Source organism: Mirounga leonina, unplaced genomic scaffold (assembly GCF_011800145.1).
Source record: "Mirounga leonina isolate KUSES-001 unplaced genomic scaffold, KU_Mleo_1.0 Mir_418, whole genome shotgun sequence".
NCBI classification, from domain to species: domain Eukaryota; kingdom Metazoa; phylum Chordata; class Mammalia; order Carnivora; family Phocidae; genus Mirounga; species Mirounga leonina.
The window spans coordinates 27,591,121-27,605,834 of NW_023270739.1; the positions used below are offsets into that span (position 1 = coordinate 27,591,121).

At 35.1% G+C, this 14,714-nt stretch overlaps 1 non-coding gene across 1 annotated transcript; it reads right to left on the bottom strand.

The window, feature by feature from the left end:
* Positions 1-963: 963 nt before the first annotated feature.
* Positions 964-1,070, bottom strand: LOC117998944. The gene has a single exon (XR_004676149.1). It is a non-coding gene; the product is annotated as a U6 spliceosomal RNA (small nuclear RNA).
* Between the last annotated feature and the right edge of the window lie 13,644 nt (positions 1,071-14,714).

The following is a 14,714-nucleotide window of genomic DNA, read 5'->3' on the forward strand; positions in this document are numbered from 1 at the left end:
ATTTTTTTTTTTTCTGGGTAGGAAAAGCAATATAGTGAGAGAAAGTTGACCTAAAAACAATTTGAGAAAAATAATGGTAGGGTTAAGGAATCTATTGACAGCAATACAGAGAGACATTTTATTTCTTCCAAATGAAACTTGGATCATAGCAACTTGCAAAAAAAGAATAGGTTACAATATGGCCAACATTTATTTTTAGTAACTTAAGTATTAGTTCATTTGCCTGATTATCTATTGGGCTGTGATGATTTGGATCAGAGAGAGAGTTAAAATTAATATTTAAGCTATATTGCAATTTGGTTCAGCCACCACATAAAGATATAATCCCATTCTTTGTGTTTTATCTCCCTTCATTTAAAGCACTATAAAATTTTCAGTGAATTTTCTAAAACTAGGAAGCATGCCTTTGGAGATCAATCGATGAGAAATATAATTTGTTTCAACAGATTCCTACTACTGCAGCTGCTGCTATACTATCAGCAGGTATTAAAAAAGAAAACAGAGAGTGACTTAAACTGAGCTGCTTTAATCACTCATTGGAAAATCAGGAAGATTTGTTGAATACAGCTTAAGGTTCATATTCTTTCATGTAATAAAGATTTATTCAAATAGTATAGAAAGATACTTTCTTATAAATTATTATTTTTTTATTCTTATGTTAATCCCCTTACATTACAACATTAGTTTTAGATGAAGTGTTCCATGATTCATTGTTTGTGCACAACACCCAGTGCTCCATGCAGAATGTGCCCTCCTCAATACCCACCACCAGGCTAACCCATCCTCCCACCCCCCTCCCCTCTAGAACCCTCAGTTTCTTTTTCAGAGTCCATCGTCTCTCATGGTTCGTCTACCCCTCCGATTTCCCCCGCTTCATTCCTCCCCTCCCGCTACCTTCTTCTTCTTCTTTTTTTTTTTCTTAACATATATTGCATTATTTGTTTCAGAGGTACAGATCTGAGATAAAATATGGAACGCTTCACGAATTTGCGTGTCATCCTTGTGCAGGGGCCATGCTAATCTTCTCTGTATCGTTCCAATTTTAGTATATGTGCTGCCGAAGCGAGCACCTTATAAATTATTTTGGTCTTACTGATAAGAGTTTTTATCCTTAGGAGAAAGAGTCTATTGGGCAAGTATCCACTTACCATTGAAAAGTACCCAAGGCTACCTTCCTGCCACAGGTTCAGAGTCCGTCTTTCTGAGATATTCGTTGGTATACCAGGTTCCAACACTGGTGACCAATTACTCACTGAATGGCTAACTCCCCACAAGCCTGCAATTCTTTTCCTCTTTGCTTTTGAATTGGCGTAACAAATCTACTTTCTTAGGCAAAGAGGAGTAATGACCTAGTAACATGATACAGTAAAGCATTTATTTGAGGCCTGGCTCCAAAATCAACTACCTACAGAATCTTTTTTTTTTGCAGTTTACAAAGTGCTTTTCTTTCATTTTTCTTTTCCTCTTTTTTTCTTCCAAATCTTTACGTAAATTCTAGTTAGTTAACATGTAGTCTACACAATCTTTTAAACTGTTTAGATTCTCTGAACCTCAGTTCCTTAATCTCTGAAATGGAGTGTTAATGTCTACCTACCTGGGTTGTTAGTAAATGGGTGACCTTACTTAGCAAATGAAGACCCTATAAATATTAGTTCTCTTCCTGTCTCCTCCAAGAAAATAACATTTGTTTAAGCCAGAAAGGTCAGGCAACTATCTAAAATATGGATGGCTAACTGTATATGTAGAGGCCCAAACTGTAAATATTTTAGGATTGGTGTACCACAAAGTCTCTGTTACAACTACTCAGTTCTGCAGTGAAAGTGGCTATAGACGATATGTAGACAAATGAGTGTGACTGTGTTCCAATAAAACTTTATTTGTGGAAGATGAAATTTCAATTTCACATTATTTTTGCAAATATGAATTATTATTGCAAACATGAATTATTATTTTTCTTAGCTCTTGGAACCTACAAAAAACATGTGGCATGCTGTATTTGGCCTGTGGGCCATAGCTTGCCAATCCCTATTCAAGAGAATCAACAAATTAATCAGAAGATTGCTCAGCGTCAAAAAAGATCCAGTTAAAATAAGAATGGTAGAGCATGAGGAGAATTAGCATTGTTTAGCATCTCTCCTCTCCTAATTCCATGGTTGGTTTCGATCCATACTCATCTCTCCCTTCCCTGATCTCACATAGTACTCCTGTTCTGTGTTGTCACACTCATGGAATATTAGTCTGAATTAAAACAAAACCCAATCCTCCAATGTATGGGCAGAGACATACATTGGAGGGATGTATGGAGAAGCACAAGGATGGGCCCTTGTGCTTCTCACCAGGATATTTTCATCCTAAACTCCTCTCTCGTCGTACTTAGGAGGGTTTTGCGTTTAGTTTTGATGCAGGAATGAGAAGCTGTTTGGACACTACTTATATTCTGTCCTTTGTTGTTCTATAGTTACCTCACTCATAAACCTCTCAGCTTGCCATGAAGATGGGAAGGACACTGAAACCAGGAACCACGTCCTGTAATTGTTCTGAATTTTCTACCACAAAAATTGTATAGAACACCATAAAGGTAGAATGGGACAGGAGGATGTGGATATATATACATTTATACACACAAAACAAAATACTTAGGATATAACTGGATACATTTAAATAAGTTTGTGCTTTACCAAAGTTTCCCAGTAAAATAATTTGTAGAATCAGAAAGCACTGAAGTTTTATGTGACCTCAGAAACATACATGTTTTACATTGTTATTCCCAAACTTGTAGGATTGCAAAGAGCATCCAAATTCATTCTTATTTTATGACCAATAGGATATAGCATGATTCAGTTGGCTAAGCCAGATTGCTGTAGAACAGAGGATGTTGTTTTATTTTATTTTTATTTTTTATTTAATTCTTGTGTGAAACATGTTGGCTGACAGAGAAATCACATGCAATGACGTGTACTTGGTAGCAACACAGCTTAAACCACTGTTCTCCCAAAAGGAGGGAGATGCTTACACCAGAGGATGCCAGGGTGATCCACTGACGAATAGGGAAAAAATTACAATTTATACTAATGCTTACTTTAATTGAAATAATTAAGAAGTTAAGGTTAACTAATTAGTAATATATACCTGAACTGGTATTATCACTTGCTGTGTTTGTCAGGTAACCTAATGTAAAGTTCATAAGCAAGGGATCCTATGAAAGGATGGGAGGGAATTCTGCAGCATAGTCCTTCATTCACTTGTTGACTTCCAGCTTGTTGTACTTTAAGTAGGTTTACTGTATTTGCAGATTAAATTATTTAGATTTAGCTAAGCCTAACTTTACAAAATGGACAATTGGCTTAAAAAGATTCCAGCAAATAAATTATAAATTGAGACTGTTGCTACTTACACAAGCACAAGCAAACTACAAAAAGAATAGCAGAGGGGCACCTGGGTGGCGCAGTCCGTTAAGTGTCTGACCCTTGGTTTCAGCTCAGGTCGTGATCTCTGGTTGTGATATCAGGCCTGGTGTTGGGCTCCATGCTCAGCATGGAGTTTGCCTAAGACTGTTTCTCCCTCTCCCTCTGCTCCTCCCTCCCACACTCTCTCTCTGTCTCTCTCTCAAATAAATAAATCTTAAAAAAAAAAAAAATAGCAGAAAAGACACACCTCCTACTCCTAGAACAGCTGTTCATCATTGTTTAAAATACAAGATTAAAGATGAGGACACCCTACCCCAACCTGACATAAAGTCAGCCAAAAAAATTTAACTGATCAAGACTAAGCAATGCATTTCAATCCACAGTTAACAAAGAAAATTTTTCTACATGTATTTCATGTTTTAAGAAATCAGCCAATGATAATATAAAGCCATCACTACTAATAATACATTTAAAAATATGGTATACTCTTTATTTTGACCTTTTAAAATGTCTGTCTTATGTCATTTATATAATAAATCAGTACAAAATTTTGTATATATAATATATAAATGTTTTCCAATATATATATATGTAAGGATGTGTTCAAAAGGTTTTACTAATAGAGTGGGATTCACTGTCAAAAAATTAGGGCACCTGGGTGTCTCAGTCGTTAGGTGTCTGCCTTCAGCTCAGGTCATGATCCCAGAGTCCTGGGATCGAGCCCTGCATCACGTCAGGCTCCCTGCTCAGCGGGAGGCCTGCTTCTCCCTCTCCCACTCCCCCTGCTTGTGTTCCCTCTCTCGCTGTCTCTCTCTCTGTCAAATAAATAAATAAAATCTTCAAAAAAATTTATAGAAAAAATTTTGAAATAACCAGCCCAAACAAGTAAATGAAATATCATAAAACATAATTAATTTTATTCCATCTGTATAATGTCAACAGTGGAAATGTGTTTAATTTCTGCACCTTTGAGATGGTAGGCTTATTAAATAACCATAAAGCACCCAGACTCATATATGATATTCAAATGTACCATGATACTGTAAACCTGCCAACTATTTGGTGTCTGATAAATATTAAAATAACCTGTTAACAAAGCTGTGGGATATATGCAATACCAATTACAATATCTTGAAAAACAAAATATATGCAAGGTGTGTACATTAAAAACTACAAACATTGTAGAGAAAAGTGAAAGAAGATTTACTATGTTTATAAATTGGAAAACTCAATATTTTTAAAGTCAATTCTCCCCAAATTGACCTATAAATTAAATGCATTTCTAATCAAAATTCTAGAAGTCTTTTTTAAGAATAGAAATTGAATAACTTATTGTAAAATTTTATAGAATATAAAGGACCTGAAATAGCCAAAATATTTTTTTAAAAGAAAAAACCTGGAGAATTTTCTTTTAAAAGAAGGAAGTTGGAGAAACTATCTGATTTTAAGACTCCTATAAAACTACAGTGATCAAGACAATGTGGTATTGGCATAAGAATAAACAAATCATTTAAAGGAACAAAATAGGCCCAAAGAAACCCACTTTTAAATGCTCTGTTAATTTTCAACAAAGATGTGAAAGTAACTCAATGAGGAAAAGTTAGTATTTTCAACAAATTATTCTAGAATGGACAACTGGATATCCATATGGCAAAAAAAATTATCCTTGACCTTTACCTCACACTACACACAAAAATTTATTCAAAATGGATCATAAATCTAAATGTAAAAGCTAAAGTTATGAAACTTCTTGAAGAGAAGATAGGAGAAAATCTTTGCAACCTTGTACTAGGCAACTGTTTTTCAGACAGGACACAAAAAAAGCATGAATCTTAAAAAAACAAAAGTCATCAATTGGACTTCATCAAAAGTAAATGTTTTTCTCATAAAAGAATTACCATTACATAAATAAAAATACAGCTAATGACTTGGGGCAGCGGGAATACTTGCAATACATGCATGTGACAAATGATTTATATCCAAATTGTTTAAAGAACTTCTTACAATTCAATAACAAGGAAGCAAACAACTAATTAAAAGTGGTCAAAAGGTTTACACATTCCCTTCACAAAAGATGTAAGTGGCCAACAAGCACAAGCAATGTTCTTCACATCATTTGTCAACAGAAAATTTAAATTAAAACCTAACAGGATACTCCACACTTACTAGAATGGCTAAAATTAAAAAGATGGCATCACCAAGTGCTGACAATGACGTGAAACAACAGAGCCAACTCTTACATATTGCTGGTGGGAGGACAGAATGGTATAATCACTTTGGAAGACAGTTTGTCAGTTTCTTCTAAAATGAAACATACTCCTACCATTTGGCTCAGCAATTCCACTTTCACATATTAAGAGAAAAGAAAACATAGACCCACACAAAGACTTGTATACAAATGGTCATAGCAGCTTTGGAAATTGAAAATAATTGAAATGTTAATTAACAATTAGATAAATAAATTATAGTATATACCTAAACCAGTTTATTATTCCACAACACAAAGGAACAAATTACTGAACCATGCAACAACATGGATAAATCTCAAAAATATTCTGAGTGAAAGAAGCCAGACACAAAGGAATAGTATATAGGTTTTCATTTATATGAAATTCTATAATAGGCAAAACTAATATCAACTAACAGAAGGCAAGGCAGCAGTTGCTTGGGGTGCTTGGGATTGAGGAGGAAACTATTAACTATAGAGTTCAAGAGAACTTTCTGGGATTATGAAAATACTCTATATCTTGATTAGACTAGCCATTATCAAAACTCATCAAACCCATACAATTAAAATGGATGCATTTTATTGCATATTAACTATGCACCAATAAAGTCAATTTTTAAAATAACCTCATATTTATTATTCATAAAAAATACAGACTTAGCATATTTACTTGCAATACTTTTTGGTTCAAAATCTCAGGAGCTTCCCTGGTGAAATCTGAAACTGGCCCCTACATATAAAGGGCAAGGAGACACTGAAGAAAGAAGCAGACCCCTCCAGATTAGGTAGGTGGCACTTTTAATAAGCAAGAGAATTTACATACAAGGTTTGTCTTGGGCATTCACAAGACCAGTAGATCTCTGCACTCAACTGCCATAATCTTAAAAGTTTATACGAGGACTTAAGTAGGTTCAGTCATGTACACTGCCCAGATGGTCTCAGCAACACATTGCTCTCTCAAGACTATATCCTTGAAAATGGTTTCCACTGTAGGAATGGTGGGTAGAATATACATTCCAAGGACAGGGGATGGGGTGAGGAGCTTCCAATTGCCCAAGTCCAGCTTGTGGGTCAACCTGTGGTCACATCCTCATAATGACCTCCTCCAATACTAATTTTCTCATTTATTATCTGCTTCTCTTAGAAAACTAGAAATTCCATGAAGAGATGGACCATGTCCTTTTTATTAACTGTGTATCCAAGGCATATTGTACTTAGCCTGGTTCAAAGAAGGCACTCAATAAACACTTCTTGAATGAACAAATGCATGAATGAGTAAATGAATAGTCATTTGTATTTCATTGTTGAGAGTGGGCAGTAGAACCGGCAGAAGGGAAGGGAGTGGCAAAAAAAAATGAGGGGAGGTTATAATCTTCCTCAACATGCTGGATACTAAGTAGAATCTTGAGGTTTCAACACAGAGAAGCTTAATAATAACACGCGCTTTTTCCCTCTTCTAAATTCTTTCCTGTCACACATTTCAATTATGACTAAAATAGATAGTTTCAGGTGTGATGATCACATTTTAAGGAAGTCAGCTGTTATGGTCTTCAGGCAGGAAGAGAGGCTTTCTCAGCTGTTTTACTACAGTAAGTCTATTAAAAGTGATTACCTTTCAGTAATAGAAGAGTGACCTAAATTGCCCTAATCAAGCTTTTATTAGATTTTGTTGCTTTCAGAAAACTAACCAACTCTTAAGTCAATTCAAATTTCCTACACATGAAAAAGTGCTGAACATCACTCGGCATCAGGGAAATCCAAATCAAAACCTCAATGAGATACCACCTCACACCAGTCAGAATGGCTAAAATTAACAAGTCAGGAAAAGACAGATGTTGGTGGGGATGCAGAGAAAGGGGAACCCTCATACACTGTTGGTGGTAATGCAAGCTGGTGCGGCCACTCTGCAAAACAGTATGGAGGTTCCTCAAAAAGTTGAAAATAGAGCTACCATATGACCCAGCAATTGCATTACTGGGTATTTACCCCAAAGATACAAATGTAGTGATCTGAAGGGGTACGAGCACCCAATGTTTGTAGCAGCAATGTCCACAATAGCCAAACTATGGGAAGAGCCAAGATGTCCATCAATAGATGAATGGATAAAGATGTGGTGTGTGTGTGTGTATACACACACACACACAATGGAATATTATGCAGCCATCAAAAAACGAAATCTTGCCATTTGCAACAACGTGGATGGAACTAGAGGGTATTATGCTAAGCGAAATAAGTCAATCAGAGAAAGACATGTATCATATGATCTCACTGACAGGAATTCTTAATCTCAGGAAACAAACTGAGGGTTGCTGGAGTGGTGCAGGATGGGAAGGATGGGGTGGCTGGGTGATAGACACTGGGGAAGGTATGTGCTATGGTGAGCACTGTGAATTGTGTAAGACTGATGAATCACAGACCTGTACCTCTGACACAATAATACATTATATGTTCAAAAAAAAAAAAGATAGTAGAAAGGGAAAAGTGGCGGGGGCGGGGAATCAGAGGGGGAGATGAACCATGAGACACTATGGACTCTGAGAAACAAACTAAGGGTTCTAGAGGGGAGGGGGGTGGGGGAATGGGTTATCCTGGTGATGGGTATTAAAGAGGGCACGTACTGAATGGAGCACTGGGTGTTATACACAATCATGGAACACTACATCTAAAACTAATGATGTAACATATGGTGATTAACATAACATAATAAAATAAAATTTAAAAAAAGTGAAAATATTCAGTGGATCTACCAATAACAAGGCAGGACTTGGTTAGCAGTTTAATCTTTTTTTTTTTTTAGATTTTATTTATTTATTTGACAGAGAGAGCCAGCGAGGGAGGGAACACAAGCAGGAGTGGGAGAGGGAGAAGCAGGCTTCCTGCTGAGCAGGGAGCCTGATGTGGGCTCCATCCCAGGACCCCGGGATCATGACCTGAGCCAAAGGCAGACGCTTAACAACTGAGCCACCCAGGCGCCTTAGGTTAGCATTTTAAAAATACATGACTTCAGTAGGGAATTTAGAAAAAGAGCTAAGGGCAATAAATATTGTGAGGTTGAAACAAGTCTTTTAGAGTAAAGCAGAAATCGATTATGAAGTGGTATAATTTTAGGAAAAGGAGATCATTTTTGACTTCAAAATCTATAATAAAGATAAAAATGCCAGGTAATAAATAAAAAGACTATATGGAACTTACATATTCACAAGCACATGTATCTGGTGTGTGATATTTTTCTTCTGCATAAATACAACTATGTATGTAAACGGTAACTGTTTCATTGTTTGACCATATACTCTGCACTACTACATTGCATAAAAATGTCACCAGCTGTTTGTAAGAGCTATTTTGTTTTGGTTTGGTTTACACAGTTTGGCTTGGGTTGGTTTGGACTGAATTTGGACAGATGAGCTCTAGAAACCTGGACTTTTGTCAACATGAGTCAGTGTATCTCTGAATTTCGCAAGACTGGAGGCAACATCTAAGATTTTCTCTACAGATGCCTGTCTGACTCTGGACGTAGACATATTCCAATTATCCTGAATGTAGTTGGGTGAATGTGGTCTTTATATTAACACTTACAGGTTAGCAGGTTATAACTCAATTGCTTTCCAGAGAAAGTGAAATAGAGAATTTCACCTTTTCTGCCCTATGCCTTGGGGTGGAAGTATAATAACAATTCACTGGACTTAAGCTACTGGGTCATTTCACTGTTAGATCCACTAGAAATAATAGAAAGTACTTGGCCTTTGCAGACCTGGGTTCAAATCCTAATTCTACCACCAGATGTGTGCCCCCTAGGCAAAATATGTGACTTCTCTGGAATCCAGGTCTTTTCTCTGTAAAATGAGAATGATATCACCTACCTCATAGAGTTTTGTGTGAATTACATAAACTAGCATAGATGAAGCACTGAACACAAGTTTTGACAAACAGAAGTTTCCAAAAAAAAAAAAAAAAAAATGAGACCTCTCTTGCCATGTTCAAAGAGAATCCTTTGTGATTTCATTCCAACTTGGTAGGGCCATCATCTACTATGTTTCCATTTGTTTCCATTTCTCATCTATAAGAGAGAGTAGAGACAGATTTCAATGACTGTTTATACTTTGCTGGAGTGGAATTTTGGCATAAACTAGCATAGATTATGGTATGCACATCCCCTCTGACAGTCATTGGTTCCATACATGTAGAATCTTCTTGGTTCCTTAGGGCATCCTTACACAAGATTGCCTAAGTTATGCCCCATTTTGATTTTCAGCTTTAGGCTGTTGGCTCTTCCCAAATTCTCAAACCCTATAAGCTTCCACTATGTCCCTTGCTCATATGCTTGTTCCTCTCTTTAATCTCAGAAGTCTTCCCATGGCAAACTACTTCAGTCCTGCTGAGGGCTAATATAGGCCATGGCACATTGCAAACACTTACCAGATGGTAACTTCTTGACAGCACTTTTTCCTGTTTCTTAATATTGCATTAGAACATAAAAATGAGATTATTCAGATATAGGGGCTTAATTATTCCTGACATAATTTATTTGGAAGTAATATAAGTCCATAATAAAATTTTAGTAAATAAAAACAAATATAAAAATATATCCATAGTTCCCCTCATGTTAGTACAGTAACTGAACATTTTAGTCTATTTTACTTCATTTTTTTTTCTTTAGGCCATGATCCTTTTCTCTTTTAACATAATTATAGTCACACATGGTATTTTATATTCTGCCTTTTCACTTAACGTTATATTAATTTTTGCAATGATTAATAACCATATTTTAATACCCAAATTGCTATCCTAACAAATAGATATCATTCTTTTCCTTTTTGGATGAAAATTTAGATTGTTTCCAGGTTTTGACTATTATAAACAATACTGTAGTGAACATTTAATGCATAAAATTTTTTGTTCTCATATTTATAATTTATTTTTTAGGGTTCTTAGAAGTTAAATTTGTGAATTAGAGTGGGCACATTTTTATGGCTCAGCCTGTAGTTGCCAAACTGCTTTCCAAAAGGGATATAAAAGTTAACACCAGGAGACTAATTCTGCCTTTATCTTAGCTTTAAGGAGGATCAAGCTCCATATAGAAATTGGAATTAAAGGACTTTTAAGTGGCTTTTGCTTCCTCCACTCCCTTTCTCTTGGAAAGAAATCTGATGTATATTCCACTCAGCTTTGTCAAGTTTGTTCTGGGTCATTGTTATAGATGTATTTAGTCATCTTGAAATACGTTCTGGAATGAGGTAGGGTATAAATAAATAAATGACACATTTGCCAACCAAGCACAAGGCAGATTTCTGAAATTGTTTTAAAGTTTTTTGAGGAACATAGTATTATGTATCTGTGCACTGTACTCTGAATTCCAGTTGGTGTATAACCTTAGACAACATTAATTTTTTTTCTATAACTCCCGAGAAACTGTTCCTTTACTATCATATAGTGTAAGCCCAGTTAGCACTGTACATCAGTACAACCATTTTGAAAAACATACAAAATGGGTTATTAAAAAATACTAATATATTTGGGCCTAATAATTTCATTCTTAAAAATTAATTTTAGAGAAAAATGCCTATTGGAGCTAAAGGCTCAAAAACAAAGATTCAAGTGTAGAGAAATGGTTATGTAATTCATAAAGCATCAGCTGAATAATAGAAGTGGACATTTATATTTTCCTGCCCAACATCTGTAACCTCTTTTTCCTGGTGACAATTCTCAAATTAGCCTTTCCCATATCCTGAGTGTATCAATCAAGTCTTTCCAGATGCTATAAAAATATCCTATACTACATGGCATAAAGATGTTAAAATGGTATCACTCTCAAAATAGCCAGGAGTAACTGTTACAAATATTCAGCTAGAAATAAAAATTTCTGACAAATGTATTTTGGTAAGAAAAAAAATTAAGTATTAAACCTGGGATCAAAAGTAGCCTCTCATCCTTTTTGTGTCCTGATTCAACAGCCGTTCAGACTGATATCAAAGAGCATTTGAGCTGAATAAAACTGACTTAGAACCAAAGCTTAAAAATTCTTTTGGTAGAGACTAATAATACCATATGCACTGTTAAAAACTGTAGTCCTATTTTCTTATATATTATCTAGGTAAATTCAATATTAACTAAACATTCATAACATTATACTTTAAAAACAAGTTAAAATGGTATATATATACACACACATATTTAATTATTACATTGGAAATATAAATAGTAATATGCTGTGATAATGAAAAATTAAAAATTATGATATATTCTCCATTACCTCCATTAAATATATTATGTTCTCATTGATATTTGATAAAACTTTTTAAAATTTAAATTCAATTAATTAGCATATAGTGTATTATTAGTTTCAAAGGTAGAGTTCAGTGATTCATCAGTCTTATATAATGCTCAGTGCTCATTACATCATGTGCCCTCCTTAATACCCATCACCCAGTTATCTCATCCTCCCACCTCGCCTCCCCTCCAGCAACCCTTAGTTTGTTTCCTATAGTTAAGAGTCTCTTATGGTTTGTCTCCCTCTCTGATTTTGTCTTCTGATAAAACATTTTTTAACTCTGAGTTTCTAAAGGGCTTCATTCAGCAACATCCCTTCATTCACTCATTCAGCCAGTATAGAGTTACCTCCTACTATGTGTAGGTATTGCTTTATGCTGCCTTATTTGTATGTATTTCCTAGTATGTATTCTTCAGGAAGGAAACTGATTTTAACGTTAGTTCAATAAAAGATATAATTGAGAAGGCAAGATTGCAAAAAGAAAATCATACAGACTGCCACGAAATCTGAAGTTTAGAATTTAGATATTCATTTAAATTCCATATTTATGGGATAATAAACATTATGAATATGTATAGATAAATATGTATGAATAAATATGTATGAATTCCACATATTACCAGTGTCTATATCAGCTTCTGAAATTTAATTTTTATAAGCAGTGCTCAAAGACAAAGGGGAAAATACAGCATAAAGAAAACTAAAAATTCAAGAAATACTTTAACCTAGGACAACATAAATCAGGGAAAGAAACTATTTCAAACAAATGAAATATAACTATGACAGAGAAGAAAAAATAGATCTTATTTGAAATCATATGCCACAGAGTGGATTCCTGGCCTAAAGGTTATCCATTCCTTCAGAAAATATTTTCAGAAAAGGCAATGGTGTGACTATACAGAACCCATCTAAGCATTCACTGGTAATAGAAAAGATATTTGTGGAAATCATTGTCCTTGATTTTCTTAGGTCCTAAAATATGTTTACCCCAAAGCCTAAGCACTTTTAATGAAATATTATTCTTTTGAAAGAAAAGTTTTGTTTGGTGTTCCCAGGAACATAAACACTTCATTTAAAAAAGAATAAAACTCTAAGACTTGAAATACAATGTTATATGGAAATGCAGCCTCCCCCTGCCCTCCAGAAGCCTTAGCCATGCTTGCTAACATAATCTCCCAGTTTATCCTTCAAAGCTGTTCTTATCTTGGCAATGTTTCTCCAAGCAGCTGTGGGCTTTGCTCTTAGTGTTTGTGACCTCCCCCATCTTCATTACAGACAGTGCATCTTTGACAAAGTGCCTAGAAACTTTGGCAAAAGGCTCTGTATATGTACTTAGGAGAAGGGCTCAACACATTTCTAGAAGCGTAAGACCTGATTACCTTTGTATTTGAGCACAGGCAATTAACCGGAGGTAGAGATGGACCGAATGCATGGAAATAGACAGTAGCCTGCGGTTTAGTCCAGTTCACTCCTGCACAAAGAACAGGAGAGATAAGAAGCTACTTTATGTGATTAGGGGAAAGAAAAATCCATACCTTCCATATGGGAATTTCTCATGTGTTTTCTTAATGACACAGAGAGAAGTTGAAAGAGACTTTTAAGCTGTTAAAACTTTTAACATTCTCTTTGGGGCTAGGTGAGTATGAATTTCCTAATTTCATCAGAACCATTAATGACTTCAGTTCCTTCCCTTTTCAACAAAGGAAGTGGAGGGATTCTTCACTGCACTATGATTTTGGAAAGCATTAGACAGGAGAAATGATTTGTAATCATGCTGTGGAAAGAAACACATTTTTTCTTCTTCTCTAGAAATGATTCTCATTGTTAAAATTCTAAAAGCTCTTTAAAGGCTAGATAATTTATTGTAATGGAACATACTTGTAAGTTAGCATTTCATAATAACTGGGATGTCATTTTTTCTTGGTGGATGCTTAACCTCTATGAAGATTGCATGCTTTTATTTCAACTATAAACTCAAGACAGAACTAAGGAAATGTCAAGAGGGGCACATCCCCTCCCCTGCTCTTCAATTGCCATGATTTTTTAGTCTTTTTCTCCCCCAAATAAATGAGGTCAAGAGAAGTAAGAGGTCAAATGTCAGATAAACAGCAGAACCAGGAGACAATTCTTGAAAACAGGATTAAGGAAGATTGTTCAAAACCCAGGTAATTTGAAGTGCAGCAAAAGGAGAAAAGGACAAGCAGGGAAGGAAGTACAAGGTCCTGAAACCAGAAAAAAATGGGAACTACAACTGTGGACCCAAAACGTAGGGCTTCAAATACTTTGTAGAGCAGGAAAGAAAGTGAGCAGAAGAAAGCAGCAGTTATTGTGCTAGCAGACCCAGGCAGAGACTGATTTAAATTAAATGATACAATGACTGGGAATATGCTTTTTTCTTTTTCTTTTTTTTAAGATTTAGAAATAATTTGAGTAAATTAAGTCAAATGAGGCATTTGTTTAATCCTAACCACGTTTTGCAATACATACATATACATTACATGTCGTGTAGATACATATAGCCATACATATAGTTATAGCATTGAAGAGGAGACAAGCCCTAACATTGTAATGAGCTGGACACTGTTTAACATGGATAGTCCATAAGTAAATCACTCTTAAAAAGTAATATGCTTAGTTACTGAGAAGCTTATTCAAAAACAAAAATCAAATTATTTATCTTAGGGACTTAGATTCATTACATCATAATTATTTTTAAAAAATATATGAGATGCGGTTTTATGCACACTAATAAAAGTCAGAATGAATAAAAATTTAATTTCTTATACTACAAAAAATATAGAACTTTGAGTTT